Genomic DNA, 16,404 nt, shown 5'->3' on the forward strand with positions numbered 1-16,404 from the left:
AGGAGGAGACGCAAAGTGAGTTGCTTGGACTCCTAGTGACTGCGTCGGAACACCAGGCGGCTGTCCGGAGGAAGAGGTGTGGGGCGGGTCTCTGGGACTCGGACCTATTGTACAGGGCTCCAGGTGGTGGCTCAGAGGAGGGGCCACATAGCCAGGTGATTAGGTACAGAGCAGCGTCCCAGGACCTAGGCGGCTTCTTGGTGGAAGAGCCGCACAGAGACACGCTTAGGGCAGAGCAAAGGTTCCAGGACTGCAGGCAGATTCCCTGAGGAGGGGCAGACTAAGGAGACTCGTCTGCGAAGGGTGAGGCTCCCAGCCACAGGAGGTAGGTTCGGGCCCCTGAGAATGTTGCAGAGGAAGGCAGCCCAGCTCAGGCAGTAGTTGTAGATGAGGGGAACCTCTAGGAGGGGAACTGACCAGCGAGACCTCCCCACTGGGTGAGTCTTCCCCGCCGGGTGAGGTTTTCCCACAAGGACGGTAAAACCAGAGACACAGGCACAAACAGGCCATGCCTCAGCCCGCAGCCTAGTTCCCCTTTGGATGACCATTGGTCAACAAGTAGAGGCACCTCTGCCCACTAGCAGGGAATATACCACACCTGAAGGTCACCACCCCTAGAGAGGCAGCTTCCTTGTGGAGCACTGCATTATCAACTTCCTCCAAGACTGCAGGCTACTGAAGGATAAGAACGGATATACTAGCAATCTTCAGGGACATTATAAGTCAATAGAGGAAATATGCAATATATTAATGATCCACTGATTCCTGAACAATATGAGAAAACAAGGGAAGAAAATGCCCCAAACAAATCTAGGTGTTACATCAATAAAATCCAACAACAGCATGGCAGAAGAAATGAGAGAAAGGGAGTTCAGAATGCACATAATTAAAATGTTCAGGGAAGCAAACGATGAGATGAAAGAGCAAATGCAGACATTGAATGATGAGATAAAAGAGCAAATGCAGGCATTGAATGATCACACCAATCGACAGTTAAAAGAGCAAATACAAGAAGCAAAAGATCATTTCAATAAAGAGTTAGAGATATTGAAAAAAAACAAAAAGAAATCCTTGAAATGAAGGAAACAATAAACCAAATTAAGAACTCCATATAAAGCATAACAAATAGGATACAACAGCTGGAAGACAGAACCTCAGATATTGAAGACAAAATATTTCACCTTGAAAACAAAGTTGAACAGAGTAGATGGTAAGAAATCATGAACAGAATCTCCAAGAACTATGGGATATCATGAAAAGGCCAAATTTGAGAATTATTGGGATTGAGGAAGGCTTAGAGAAACAAACCAAAGGAATGAACAATCTATTCAGTGAAATAATATCAGAAAATTTCCCAAATCTGAAGAATGAAATGGAAAGTCAAGTTCAAGAGGCTTATAGGACTCCAAATACACAAAATTACAACAGACCCACTCCAAGGCACATTATAATGAAAATACCTAGCATACAAAATAAAGACAGAATTTTAAAGGCTGTGAGAGAAAAGAACCAAATTACATTCAGCGGGAAACCAATACGGATATCAGCAGGTTTTTTCAATCCAGACCCTAAAACCTAGAAGGGCCTGGAACAACATTTTTCAAGCTCTGAAAGAAAATGGACGCCAACCAAGAATCATATACCCAGCAAAACTTACCTTCAAATTTGACAATGAAATAAAATCATTCCATGATAAACAAAAGCTAAAAGAATTTACAAAAAGAAAGCCGGCATTATAGAACATTCTCAGCAAAATATTCCATGAGGAAGAGATGAAAAACAAAGAAGCAAATCAGCAAAGGGAGGAATTATCCTAAAGGAACTGTCAAATAAAGGAGGAACCAAGATGTGTCAAAAAAATAAATGAATAAATAAAATTTTAAATATGAACCAAATGACCGGGAATTCAAATCATATCTCAATAATAATTCTGAATGCCAAGAATCATATACCCAGCAAAACAAGACATAGACTGGCAGATTGGATTAAAAAGAAAGATCCAACAATATGTTGCCTGCAAGAGACTCATCTCACAGAAAGAGATACCCATAGACTAAAGGTGAAATGATGGGGAAAAACATACCATGCACATGGACTCAGCAAAAAAGCTGGAGTATCCATCCTCATTTCAGATAATGTGAACTTCAAGCCAAAGTTAGTCAGAAGGGATAAAGAGGGACATTTCATAATGCTTAAGGGAAGCATAAATCAGCAAGATATAACAATCATAAACATCTATGCCCCAAACAGCACCTCATCCATGTATGTTAAACAAATCCTTCTCAATTTTAGAAACCAAATAGACCATAACACAATAATACTAGGTGATTTTAACATGCCTCTCTCACCACTGGACAGATCTTCCAAACAAAAATTGAACAAAGAAACCATAGATCTCAATAACACTATCAATAATTTAGACTTAACAGACATTTATAGAATATCCCATCCAACCAAGAGCGAATACACTTTCTTCTCAGCAGCACATGGATCCTTCTCTAAAATAGACCATATATTATGCCACAAAGCTAATGTTAGCAAATACAAGAAAATAGAGACACTACCTTGTATTCTATCAGATCATAATGGATTGAAGTTAGAAATAAATGAAAGAGTGAAAAACAGAAACTACTCCAACACCTGGAGATTGAACAATAGGCTATTATATGATGAAAGGATAACAGAAGATACTAGGAAGGAAATTAAAAAATTCTTAGAGGTAAATGAGAACAAAGAAATATCATATCAAAATCTCTGGGATACTATGAAAGCAGGACTTAGAGGAAAATTTATTTCATGGAGCGCATTCAATAAAAGAAGTAAAACTCAACAAATCAACGACCTAACACTACAGCTCAAAGCCCTAGAAAAAGAAGAACAGACCAACACCAAAAGTAGTAGAAGACAGGAAATAGTTAAACTCAGAGGTGAAATCAGTGAAATTGACACAAAGCAAACAATACAAAAAATTGACAAAATAAATAGTTGGTTCTTTGAAAAAATAAACAAAATTGATAAACCTTTAGCCACACTAACAAAGAGAAGATGAGAGAATACCCAAATTACTAAAATTCGGAATGAACAAGGAAATATAACAACAGACACGACTGAAATATAAAATATAATTAGAAGCTATTTTGAAAATCTATACTCCAACAAAATAGAAAATTTTGAAGACATCAACAGGTTTCTAGAGACATGTGAATTGCCTAAACTGAATGAGGAGGACATACACAATTTAAATAGACCAATTTCAAGTAATGAAATACATGAAGTCATCAAAAGCCTATCAACAAAGAAAAGTCCAGGACCAGATGGGTTCTCAGCCGAGTTCTACAAAACCCTTAAGGAAGAGCTCATTCCAATACTTCTCAAAGTATTCCATAAAATAGAAGAGGAGGGAACCCTCCCAAACTCATTCTATGAAGCCAATATCACCCTGATACCTAAACCAGACAGAGACACATCGAGGAAAGAAAATTTCAGACCAATATCCTTAATGAACATCGACGCAAAAATTCTCAACAAAATTTTAGCAAATCGCATACAAAAACATATTAAAAAGATAGTGCACCATGATCAAGTGGGTTTCATCCCAGAGATGCAAGGTTGGTTCAACATCAGGAAATCAATAAATGTCATTCACCATATCCATAGACTGAAAGTCAAGAATCACATAATTATTTCAATAGATGCAGAAAAAGCATTTGATAAAATATAGCACCGCTTCATGCTCAAAACACTAGAAAAAATAGGGATAGTGGGAACATTCCTTAACATTGTAAAGGCCATCTATGCTAAACCCATGGCCAATATCATTCTAAATGGTGAAAAACTGAAAGTATCCCCCCTAACATCTGGAACAAGGCAGGGATGCCCTCTTTCACCACTTCTATTCAATATCGTCCTTGAAACTCTAGCCAGAGCAATTAGACAGACCAAAGAAATTAAAGGGATAGGAATAGGAAAAGAAGAACTCAAACTATCCCTATTTGCTGATGATATGATTGTATACTTAGAGGAACCAGGAAATTCCACCAGAAAACTTTTAGATCTCATAAGTGAATTCAGTAAAGTAGCGGGATATAAGATCAATGCACATAAATCTAAGGCATTTTTATACATAAGTGATGAATCTTCAGAAAGAGAAATTAGGAAAACTACCCCATTCACAATAGCATCGAAAAAAATAAAATACTTGGGAATCAATCTCACCAAAGAGGTGAAAGACCTCTACGATGAGAACTACAGAACACTAAAGAAAGAAATTAAAGAAAACCTTAGAAGATGGAAAGATCTCCCATGTTCTTGGATAGGCAGAATTAATATTGTCAAAATGGTCATACTATCAAAAGTGCTATACAGATTCAATGCAATTCCAATTAAAATCCCAATGATGTACCTTACAGAAATAGAGCAAGCAATTATGAAGTTCATCTGGAAGAATAAAAAACCCAGAATAGCTAAAGCAATCCTTGGCAGAAAGAGTGAAGCAGGGGGTATTGCAATAGCAGATCTTCAACTTTACTACAAAGCAATAGTAACAAAAACGGCATGGTATTGGTACCAAAATAGAAAGGTGGATCAATGGTACAGAATAGAGGACATGAACACAAACCAAAATAAATACAATTTTCTCATACTAGACAGAAGGGTCAAAAAATATGCAATGGAGAAAAGATAGCCTCTTCAACAAATGGTGCTGTGAGAATTGGAAATCCATATGCAACAGAATGAAACTAAACCCCTATCTCTCTCCATGCACGAAACTAAACTCAAAATGGATTAAGGATCCTCGGAATCAGACCAGAGACCTTGCATCTTATAGAAGAAAAAGTAGGTCCAGAGCTTCAACATGTCGGCTTAGGACCAGACTTCCTCAACAGGACTCCCATAGCACAAGAAATAAAAGCAAGAATCAATAACTGGGATAGATTCAAACTAAAAAGCTTTCTCTCAGCAAAGGAAACTATCAGCAATGCGAAGAAAGAGCCTACAGAGTGGGAGAAAATCTTTGCCACTCATACTTCAGATAGAGCACTAATCTCCAGAATCTATAAAGAACTCAAAAAACTCTACACCAAGAATACAAATAGCCCAATCAACAAATGGGCTAAGGAATATGAACTAGACACTTCACAGAAGAAGATCTACAAGCAATCAACGAACATATGGAAAAATGTTCAACATCTCTAGTAATAAGAGAAATGCAATCAAAACTACCCTAAGATTCCATCTCACCCCAATTAGAATGGTGATTATCAAGAATACAAGCAACAACAGGTGTTGGTGAGGATGTGGGGAGAAAGGTACACTCATACATTGCTGGTGGGGCTGCAAATTAGTGCAGCCACTCTGGAAAGCAGTATGGAGACTCCTTAGAAAACTTGGAATGGAATCACCATTTGACCCAGCTATCCCCCTCCTTGGCCTATACCCAAAGGATTTAAAATCAGCATATTACAGAGATTCAGCCACATCAATGTTCATAGCTGCTCAGTTCACAATAGCCAGATTGTGGAACCAACCTAGATGTCCTTCAATTGATGAATGGATAAAGAAAATGTGGTATATATATATACAATGGAATATTACTCAGCCATAAAGTATGATAAAATTATGGCATTTGCAGGCAAATGGATGAAATTGGAGAATATCATGCAAAGTGAGATAAGCCAATCTCAAAAAACCAAAGGACGAATGATATTGCTAATAAGTGGATGATGACACATAATGGGGGGTGGGAGGGGTTAGTGTTAGGGTTAGAGTTAGGGTTAGGGAGGGGGGCAAGAATGGAGGAAGGAAGGACTGTATAGAGGGAAAAGAGGGGTGGGAGAGCTGGGGGGGGGAAGGCAAAAAAATAACAGAATGAATCAAACAACATTACCCTATGTAAATTTATGATTACACAAATGGTATGCCTTTATTCCATGTACAAACAGAGAAACAACATGTATCCCATTTGTTTACAATAAAATAAAATAAAATGGCCATATTACCAAAAAAAAAGCAAACATAATTTTTTGAAATGAAGGAAACAATAAACCAAATTAAAAATTCAATAGAAGGCATTACCAACACACTAGACCACTTGGAAGACAGAACCTCAGGCAATGAAGACAAAATATATAATCTTAAAAATAGACTTGACCACAGAGAGAATATATTAAGAAACCATGAACCAGAACTTCCAAGAAATATGGGATAACATGAAAGGATCAAATTTAAGATTTATTGGAATAGATTAAGGTGTGGAGATACAAACCAAAGGAATGCATGATCTTTTCAATGAAATAATATCAGAAAATTTCCCAAATCTAAAGAATGAAATGGAAAAGCAAATAAAAGAGGTTTATAGGACCCCAAACGTGGTAAATTACAAAAGACCCACATCAAGTCACATTATAATGAAAATGTCTAGCACGCAGAATAAGGATAGAATTTTAAAGGCTACAGAGAAAAACTTCAGATTATATATAGGGGAAAATCAATTTGGATCTCAGCTGATTCCTCAACTGCCCGGGGTCCAGCCCTAGCAGGGGTTGTAGTGGTCACAGGTGATGGAGTAGGCGTCGGTGAGGTGGAGAACAAAGCAACACAAACTCAAGGAATGGGTGCTAAGCTCTAAATTTTATTTTTATTTTTCCCAACCAGCTTTTTATACATTAAAAGGTAGGCAGTTACACATGTTTTTTCAGAACAGGAAAAGGTCACAAGGAGAAAAACAAAAATATTTTGTATGATCATTACTAGACTAGACAATGAAGTATTCTAATTATTCTAGTAATTGTTTACTTGTGATAACCTATAACTAAACAATAAGTCATATTAATATTTAACTGATCATAAGGGTTAAAGCAAGTTCATCAAGTTTAAATAAACGTCAGTCGTGTGACTACTGCTGTAGTTAATAAATGCTAGACATTTTAAGCTAACAAATATATGATATCATCTTATACTGTGTGAACTTAACATTGAGAAACCCTTTATTTCTTCTGTTCCTGTTATTCCTTCCTGATGGTTGGAATTATTTGCCTACGTGTTTCAGGTCATCTGGGAGTAGTCAACAGGGGATCGGCAGCTAGAATCTGTTTTTGTATTTTCTCATAGCAATCTTGGTTACCCAGAGTTTCATAGCAAATGAGTAAATCTGAAATCACTGTTCCATAAGAAGTCTGATTTTTATGTTCTAACTCTGGTTCTGTTAAGACCCCTATTTTCAGGGAAAACACATAAAATATTAATAGTAAACCTACACCTATTACGCAAGCAAGGAAAGAAAGTCCACAACCCAAATTCCCAATGAGATGAGACTTTGCAAACATCTTTTTTACTCAGTGGAATCCTTGTCAAGCACTGAGGGGAATTGCAGGTGGCATAACACTCAACCCAGACCTTCAAATCTAGGAGGTCCTGGAACAACAAATATCAAGCTCTGAAATAAAATGGATGCCAAACCAAGAATCCTATATCTAGCAAAATTAAATTTCAGATTTGAAGATAAAATAAAAACCTTCCATGATAAACAAAAACTAAAAATATTCCCAACCAGAAAGCCTGCACTTCAAACAAAATTCTAAACAAAATAGTCCATGAAGATGAAATGAAAAAATAGTGAAAACCAATGAATAGAGTAACTATACTAAAAGAATAGTCAATAAAAGTGAAACTAATTCAAATTAAGAATCAGAAATAAACCAAAATGACTGGAAACACAAATCATATCTCAATAATAACCTTGAATATTAATGACCTAAGTTCATCAATCAAAAGACACAGGCTGGCAAAATGGATTAAAAAACAAGACTCACAATATGCTGTCTTCATGAGATTCACCTCGTAGGCAAAGACATCCAAGACTGAAGATGAAAGAATGGGAAAAATCACATCCCTCATGTGACTCACATAAACAAGCAGGGATTTCTGTCCTCATTTTGGATAAAGTGGACTTCAAGCCAAAGTTAATGAGAAGGGACAAAGAAGGACATTTCCTACTGCTTAAGGGAATTATACACCAACAAGAACAATCCTAAGTATTTATACTCCAAACAATGGAGTATCTACATATATCCAACAAATGCTTCTCGACTTCAAGAATCAAATAGACCACAACACAATAATAGTGGGTTTGAATTTTTTATCCATATATATGAATACAACATTAAGATATATGTAAAAATATACATAAAAATATTTAAATGGAAATGAATTTGTATATAGTTATTTTTATTTTGAGATGGATGTTTATAGTTTTGGTAAGATATAAGATATGATTATGCACTGATATATATGAAAATTTATGGAAAGGATTTGGGTTGCCATTAGGGTACATACACACACATATACATATATATATATATGAATGTATATAAATATATATGGAATATATATGTGAAAATATATATATGGATATTCAATAGTATTTATAATTTTGTTTAAAAGGCTCACAATTATGGGTAGGGTTAGGTTTAGTTCTGAGTTACAGCTTTGGATTAAGGGATGGGTTACCTTTGGAACATACATATCAATATATAAATATAAATGTAAATATAGAGCTAATATTATATATCAAAATTTATATATATACTTTTATCTATGGATATTCTTAAGGTAAGCAATATTGTTATATTACATGTGAAATCTGGGTTATGCCTATGGAAATGAGTATATAAAAACTATCTATGTTTTTTATGTGAATTTATGAACTTATAGCCCAAAATACATAGGTACATTCATGTAAAATGTTATGGCTTATATGTATAGGGATTTCTCTGAGGTATATTGGTAGGTATAAGACTAATGTAGAAAAATAGGATTAGTGTAGGGATTGACTATTTTGCACCATCTAAATACTGTCTCTCAGGATTGCTTGTCCCTGGTCGTCTCTCTCCAAATTCCAGTAGCATTGGAATCTTAGGATTGCAACATGGCCAAACCCAAAATAGCTGAGGCCCAGATTGGTGAGAAAGTGACTGGGTCTGCCAGGGCCTTTCTGGGCCAGGCAGTCTTGTGGGAAGATAGAGACAGTGCTAAGAAACTTTTGTACATTGCAAGAGACAGTTGCTCAATTTTCCTCCAGATTTATTTTATTTTTATTTTTTTCTTCTCTGGCATCTCTCTCCACCATATTTGGAACAGGGTGTTTTTTGTGCATCAGTTTGTTGAAGACAGTGTTTTGCAGTTCTGATATATATTTTTATATTTGTAACTTTTTTCTCTTTATATGTATTCTTCCTCTCACTGTCTGTCTTCCTAGATTCCATTTATACATTTTCCCCACCTAACAACCAATCTCTATTGGTTCCTCTCCCATTCTACCTCTGGAGTTTTGCTTTTGGTTTCTCTCTTTCTCCCTCTGCACTGTTTCTGTTCTTTCTATATCCCCTAATTGAGATTGTAAATCCATTTGGCAATTTTTTTTGTTTTTATTGTGGACAGTGATTGAATTTATCATTGCTATTTATAGCAAGAGGGCAGAGGACACCTTGCTGGGAGCTATTAGATTTGAGACTGTATATTGTTTGCACTTGGTGCTATTGATATTGGTCTCCCAATCAAAGAGAAAATACAGGAAGTGAAACATCACTTCAATAAAGAGTGAGAAATTATAAAAACAAACTAAGCAGAAATCCTCAGAATGAAGGAATCAATAAATCACATTATAAATTCAATGGAAAATATCACCAACATACTAGACCATTTGGAAGACAGAACTTCAGACAATGAAGACAAAATATTTAATATTGGAAATAAAGAGGACCCAGGCCCACCAGCACACCCAAGGCTTCAAGACTCAGCACCCGTGTGACACAGGACTCAGTGCTTACTCCATGGCTCCCCATCTATCAACACATACAGAAGCCTCTGCTGCCATCTTGGATTATACCCAAAGCTGAAGGCACCATCTTTAGGTGGAGCAGCTCCTATCCTGAGATACCTGCTGGAGACTAGAAGTTCATTATTATCTCATGCATCAGGCTACTGAAGACCAGGACGTTTGAATAGTATATTACAGTGATATCATAGAATTTTTTTACTTTAATTTTAATTTTTAATTTTTTAAATTTGTCTCACTCTATTTTCCTCTTATTTACCTGTTTCATCAGGGTCTCTTTCTCCCTTTTCTCATGCTAACAACAAACTTCTTTTAATTCCACTTTAACTCTTCCTATGATCTAGTACCTCTAAATACTCTCTCCTTATCCTATTAACAATTACACCCAATGCCCCTCCCTATCCTCTTTGTCCACCATTAGAAATTGTAGACCACATTACAAATCTATTGGTTATACTATAGATAATAAACAAACACATCCTCTCTGTTTATTATCATAAACTTTTAGCATCTTCTTGGGGCTATTTGGTTTAAGGCTGAGTATTGTATGTATTGGGTACTGCTAATATTTATCTCCCCTTTAGAGGTGAGGTATTGGAAATCTGAAGGGTCAATAAACCTCTAAGGAGGAAACTGCCGTACTGCTAGAGGGGAAGATACACAAACAACATGAAAAAACGAGGGAAGAAAGTGTCCCAAGCAAACCAAGATGCTATATTTAAAAAAATCTAATGACAGCACACTAGAAAAAAATCAGGAAAGGATTTCAGAATGTACATATTTAAAATGATCTGCATAGTAAAGGATGAGATAAGAGAACAGATGCAAGCAATGAATGATCACTCCAGTAAATATTTAAAAGAGCAAGTGCAGGAGGCAAAAGATCATTCCAATAAAGAGAAAGAGACACTGAAACAAAAAAAAATTGAAATCTATGAAATGAAGGAAACAATAAACCAAATTAAAAGCTCAATAGAAAGCATCACCAACTGACAAGATTGCTTGGAATACAGAACCTCGGGCAACGAAGACAAAATATTTAATCTTGAAATTTAGTTGACCAAAAAGGTAATATGGAAAAAAATTATGAAAAGAACCTCCAAAAATTATGGGACAACATGCAAAAACCAAATCTAAGAATTTTGGGGAATGATGAAGGCACAGAGATACAAACCAAAGAAATGAACAATCTATTCAATGAAATAATATCAGAAAATTTCCCAAACCTGACGAATGAAGTGGAAAATTAAATACAAGAGGTTTAAAAAACACCAAATGTACAATATTACAACAGATTCACACCAAGACATATTATAATGAAAATTCCCAACATACAAAATAAAGATAGAATTTTAAAGACTGCAAGATAAAAGTATCAGATTACATGAAAGGGGAAATCAATATGGATGTCAGAAGATTTGATGATGAAATAAAATCCTTCCATGATAAACAAAAGTTAAAAGAATTTGCAAATAGAAAGCCTGTGCTACAGAACATTCTCATGACAATATTCCATGAGGAGGAAATGGAAACCAACAGTGTAAGTCAACAAAGGGAGGAACTACATGAAAGGAAAAGCCAATCAAAGGAGAAACCAAGTCAAGTTAAAAACCAAAAATGAGCCCAAATGACTGGGAATACAAATCCCATCTCGATAATAACACTGAATGTTTATGGCTAAAGTCATCAATCAAAAGACATAGACTGGCATGTAAAAAAAAAAAAATCCAACAATATGCTGCCTTCAGGAGAGTCATCTCATAGAAAAAGATACCCACAGACTAAAGGAGAAAGGATGGAAAAAACAAACCACACATAGGACTCAGTAAAAAAAAAAGCAGGGTTATCCATCCTCATATCAGATGGAACTTCAAACCTAAGGTAGTCAGAAGGTATAAGGAACATTCAATAGTGCTTAAGGGAACCATAAGTCAACGAGACATAATGATCATAAGTATTTATGCTCCAAACAATGGCACATCCATGTACATTAAAAATCCTTCTTAATTTCAGGAATCAAACATCACAACACAATAATTCTGGGTGAATTTAACACACCGCTTTCATCACTGGACGATCTTCTAAACAAAAACTGAACAAAGAAACCATAGAACTCAATAATCCAATCAATAACTTGAACTTAACAGACATATATAGAATATTCCATCCATCAATGTGTGAATACACTTTCTACTCAGCACATGGATGCTTCTCTAAAATAGACCATGTGTTATACCACAAAGCAGCCCTTAGTAAATGCAAAAAAATAGAGATGCTACCTTGTGTTCTATCAGATCATAATGAAATGAAATTAGAACAATGACAAAATAAAAACCAAAATTACTCCAACACCTGGAGACTAAATAATATGCTATTGAATGAAACATGGATAACAGAAAACATCAGGGAGGAGATAAAAAAATTCTTAGAGGTAAATGAGAATGATGATACAACATATCAAAATCTCTGGGACACTATGAAAGCAGTACTAAGAGGAAAATTCATTGCATGTAGTGCATTCAAGAAAAGAATAAAAATCAACAACTAAATGACCAAACATTATAGCTCAAAGCCCTAGAGAAAGAACAGAATAACAGCAAAAGTAGTAGAAGACAGGAAATAATTAAAATCAGAGCTGAAATTAATGAAATTGAAATAAAAGAAACAATTGAAAAAATTGAAAAAATAAAAAGTTGGTTCTTTGAAAAAGTAAACAAAATAGACAAACCCTTAGCCACACTAATAAAGAGGAGAGAGAAAACTCAAATTGCTAAAATTCATAATGAAAAAGGAAATATCATGACAGACACCACTGAAATACATAACATAATGAGAAGCTACTTTGAAAATCTATACTCCAACAAAATAGAAACTACCAAAGACATTGACAAATTTCTAGAGACATATGCTCCTCCCAAACTGAACCAGGAGGACATACACAATTTAAACAGATCAATATCAAGCAATGAAATAGAAGAAGCCATTAAAAATCTACCATCCAAGAAAAGCCCAGGACCAGATGAATTCTCAGCCAAGTTCTACAAGACCTTCAAAGAAGAACTCATTCCAATACTTCTCAAAGCATTCCAGGAAACAGAAAAGGAGGGTACCCTACCAAACTCATTCTATGAAGCTAATATCACCCTCATACCCAAACCAGGCAAAAACACATCAAGGAAAGAAAATTTTAGACCAATATCCTTGAAGAATATAGATGCAAAGATCCTTAACAAAATCCTGGCAAACTGTATCCAAAAACATATTAAGAAGATAGTGCACAATGATCAAGTGGGGTTCATCCTGGGAATGCAAGTTTGGTTCAACATCCATAAATCCATAAATGTAATCCATCATGTCAATAGACTTATGGATAAGAATCATATGATTATTTCAATTGATGCAGAAAAAGCGTTCGACAAAATACAACACCCCTTCATGCTCAAAACACTAGAAAAAATAGGGATAGTAGGAACATAACTAAACATTGTAAAGGCTATTTATGCTAAGCCCATGGCCAACATCACTCTTAATGGAGAAAAACTGAAACCATACCCTTTAAAAACTGGAACAAGACAAGGATGCCCTCTTTCACCACTTCTAATCAACATTGTCCTTGAAATACTAACCAGAGCAATTAGACAGACTAAAGAAATTAAAGGAATACAAATAGGAAAAGAGGAACTCAAATTGTCACTATTTGCTGATGACATGATTCTCTATTTAGAGGATCCAAAAAACTCCTCCAGAAAACTTCTAGACCTCATAAATGAATTCAGCAAAAAAGCAGGATATAAAATCAACACACATAAATCTAAAGCATTTTTATACATAAGTGATGAAACATCTGAAAGGGAAATGAGGAAAACAACTCCATTCACAATAGCCTCAAAAAAAAATTGGGGAATCAATCCAACCAAAGAGGTGAAAGATATCTACAATGAAAACTACAAAACATTGAAGAAAGAAATTGAGGAAGATCTTAGAAAATGGAAAGATCTCCCATGTTCTTGGATATGCAGAATTAATATTATCAAAATGGCCATACTTCCAAAGGCTCTATACAGATTTAACACAATTCCAATTAAAATACCTATGACATTTCTCATAGAAACAGAAAAAAGAAATCATGAAATTCATCTGGAAGGACAAAAGACCCAGAATAGCCAAAGCAATCCTGGGCAGGAAGAGTGATGCAGGAGGTATCACTATAGCAGATCTTAAACTCTACTATAGGGCAATAGTAATAAAAATGGCATGGTACTGGCACCAAAATAGACAGGTAGATCAATGGTACAGGATAGAAAACATGGAGACATACCCACATAAGTACAATAACCTCATACTAGACAAAGGTGCCAAAAACTTACAATGGAGAAAAGATAGCCTGTTCAACAAATGGTGCTGTGAAAACTGAAAATCCATATGCAGCAAAATGAAATTAAACACCTATCTCTCACCCTGTACAAAACTCAACTCAAAATGGATCATGGATCTAGGAATTAGACCTGAGACCCTTCACCAAATAGAAGAAAAAGTAGGCCCAAATCTCCATCACGCTGGCTTAGGACCACACTTCCTTAACAAGACCCCCATAGCACAAGAAATAAAAGTAAGAATCAATAAATGGGGTAGATTCAAACTAAAAAGTTTTTTCTCAGCCCAAGAAACAATCAATAATGTGAAAAGGGAACCTACAGAGTGGGAGAAAATCTTTTCCACACACACTTCAGACAGATCACTCATCTCCAAAGTTTACAAAGCACTTAAAAAACTTTACAGCCAAAATGCAAAGAACACAATCAATAAATGGGCTAAGGAAATGGGCAGACACTTCACAGAAGATATACAGGTGATCAACAAATATATGAAAAAGTGCTCATCATCCCTGGTAATTAGAGAAATGCAAACTAAAACCACCCTAAGATTTCATCTAACTCCAATTAGAATGGCTAGTATCAAGAACACAAGCAATAATAAGTGTTGGCGTGGATGTGGGGGGAAAGGCACACTCATACATTGCTGGTGGAGTTGCAAATTGGTGCATCCACTCTGGAAAGCAGTGTGGAGAATCCTCAGAAAACTTAGAATGGATCCACCATTTGACTCAGCTATCCCACTCCTCCATTTATACCCAAAGGACTTAAAATCAGCATACTACATTGATGCAGCCACATCAATGTTCATAGCAGCTCAATTCACAATAGCTAGATTGTGGAACCAACTGAGATGCTCTTCAATTGACGAATGGATAAAGAAACTGTGGTATATATACACAATGGAATATTATTCAGCCATAAAGAAGAATAAAATTATGGCAATTGCTGGTAAATGGATGAAGCTGGAAAATATCATGCTAAGTGAAAGAGGCCAATCCCAAAAAACCAAAGGCCGAATATTTTCTCTGGTAAGTGCATGACAATATATATCGATGAGGGGTGATGGGGGGGGAAGAGAAGAATGAAGGAACTTTGAATGGTGTAGAGGAAAAAGGAGTGGGAGGAGGTGGGGGACAGAAAGAGAGTAGAATGAGACAGACAGTATTACCCTATGTTATGTATGATTACATGAATGGTGTGAATCTACATTGTGTACAACCATAGAAATGAAAAGTTGTACCCTCAAAAAAAAATTTTTAAAGAAAACAATATTTAAATGGATATATATTTGTATGTAGTTATTTTTCTTTTGAGATGGATGTTTATAATTTGTTTTAGTTATAGTCTATGATTATATAACTGAATATATATGAAAATTTATGAGCAGAAATTTGGTTGCCATTAGGGTATATTCATAGATATATGAATGTATATAAACATATATAGGAATATATATAAAATATATATGGATATTCAAACTATAAAATATCAAAGGGCAATCAGTGGAGGAAAGGGACCAGGGGTGGGACGGAAAGGAAGGGAAAATTTCTGGGAATGACATTTGCCAAATTACATTGTTGTGTGCATGTACCAATATGTAAAAACAAATCCCATCATTATGTACAACTATAATGCACCAATAAAAATGTGGAGAGAAAAAAAATCGTCTCCTGAAATCTTGGAGGAGTATGGAGAATGTCCAGGGCCATTTAGTGGTGGATAACCTGCCTACAGGTCCCAGCTTGTTCAGTGTTCCCTGCTTCCACCCAGAGGCCTTCCACTTCCTAGCACCAACAATCCTCTCTCTGCCCTGCCTCCAGAGTGTGTGGAGTAAAGATAAGTCACATAACACTCAAAAACCTTCCACAGTAACCTGTCTGTGAAGGGTAGCAAGGAACTCTCTGATTAGGGAACACTCCAGTAACAGATCTCTCACGGCAGGATTTCAGATCCCAGTGGACGACTCTTCAGTGGATGCTCTACCCATGTAGTAACTCCTTTAAATTTCTTAGTGCCACAGATACTGATCTGGACATCCACCCTGAAAATGGAACTGTCAACTATGAAGGCACAAAGCAAGAAGCCAGGTAACTAGTCTGACCATCATATTCCTCAAATATGACATGAGGCCTTGGGTAAATCATGTTCCATCTCTGGACCTCAGTTTTTCTAAGTATGAAAAGGAGAGCAAAC

The sequence above is a fragment of the Sciurus carolinensis genome, chromosome 2 (genome assembly GCF_902686445.1).
Source record: "Sciurus carolinensis chromosome 2, mSciCar1.2, whole genome shotgun sequence".
NCBI lineage: Eukaryota > Metazoa > Chordata > Mammalia > Rodentia > Sciuridae > Sciurus > Sciurus carolinensis.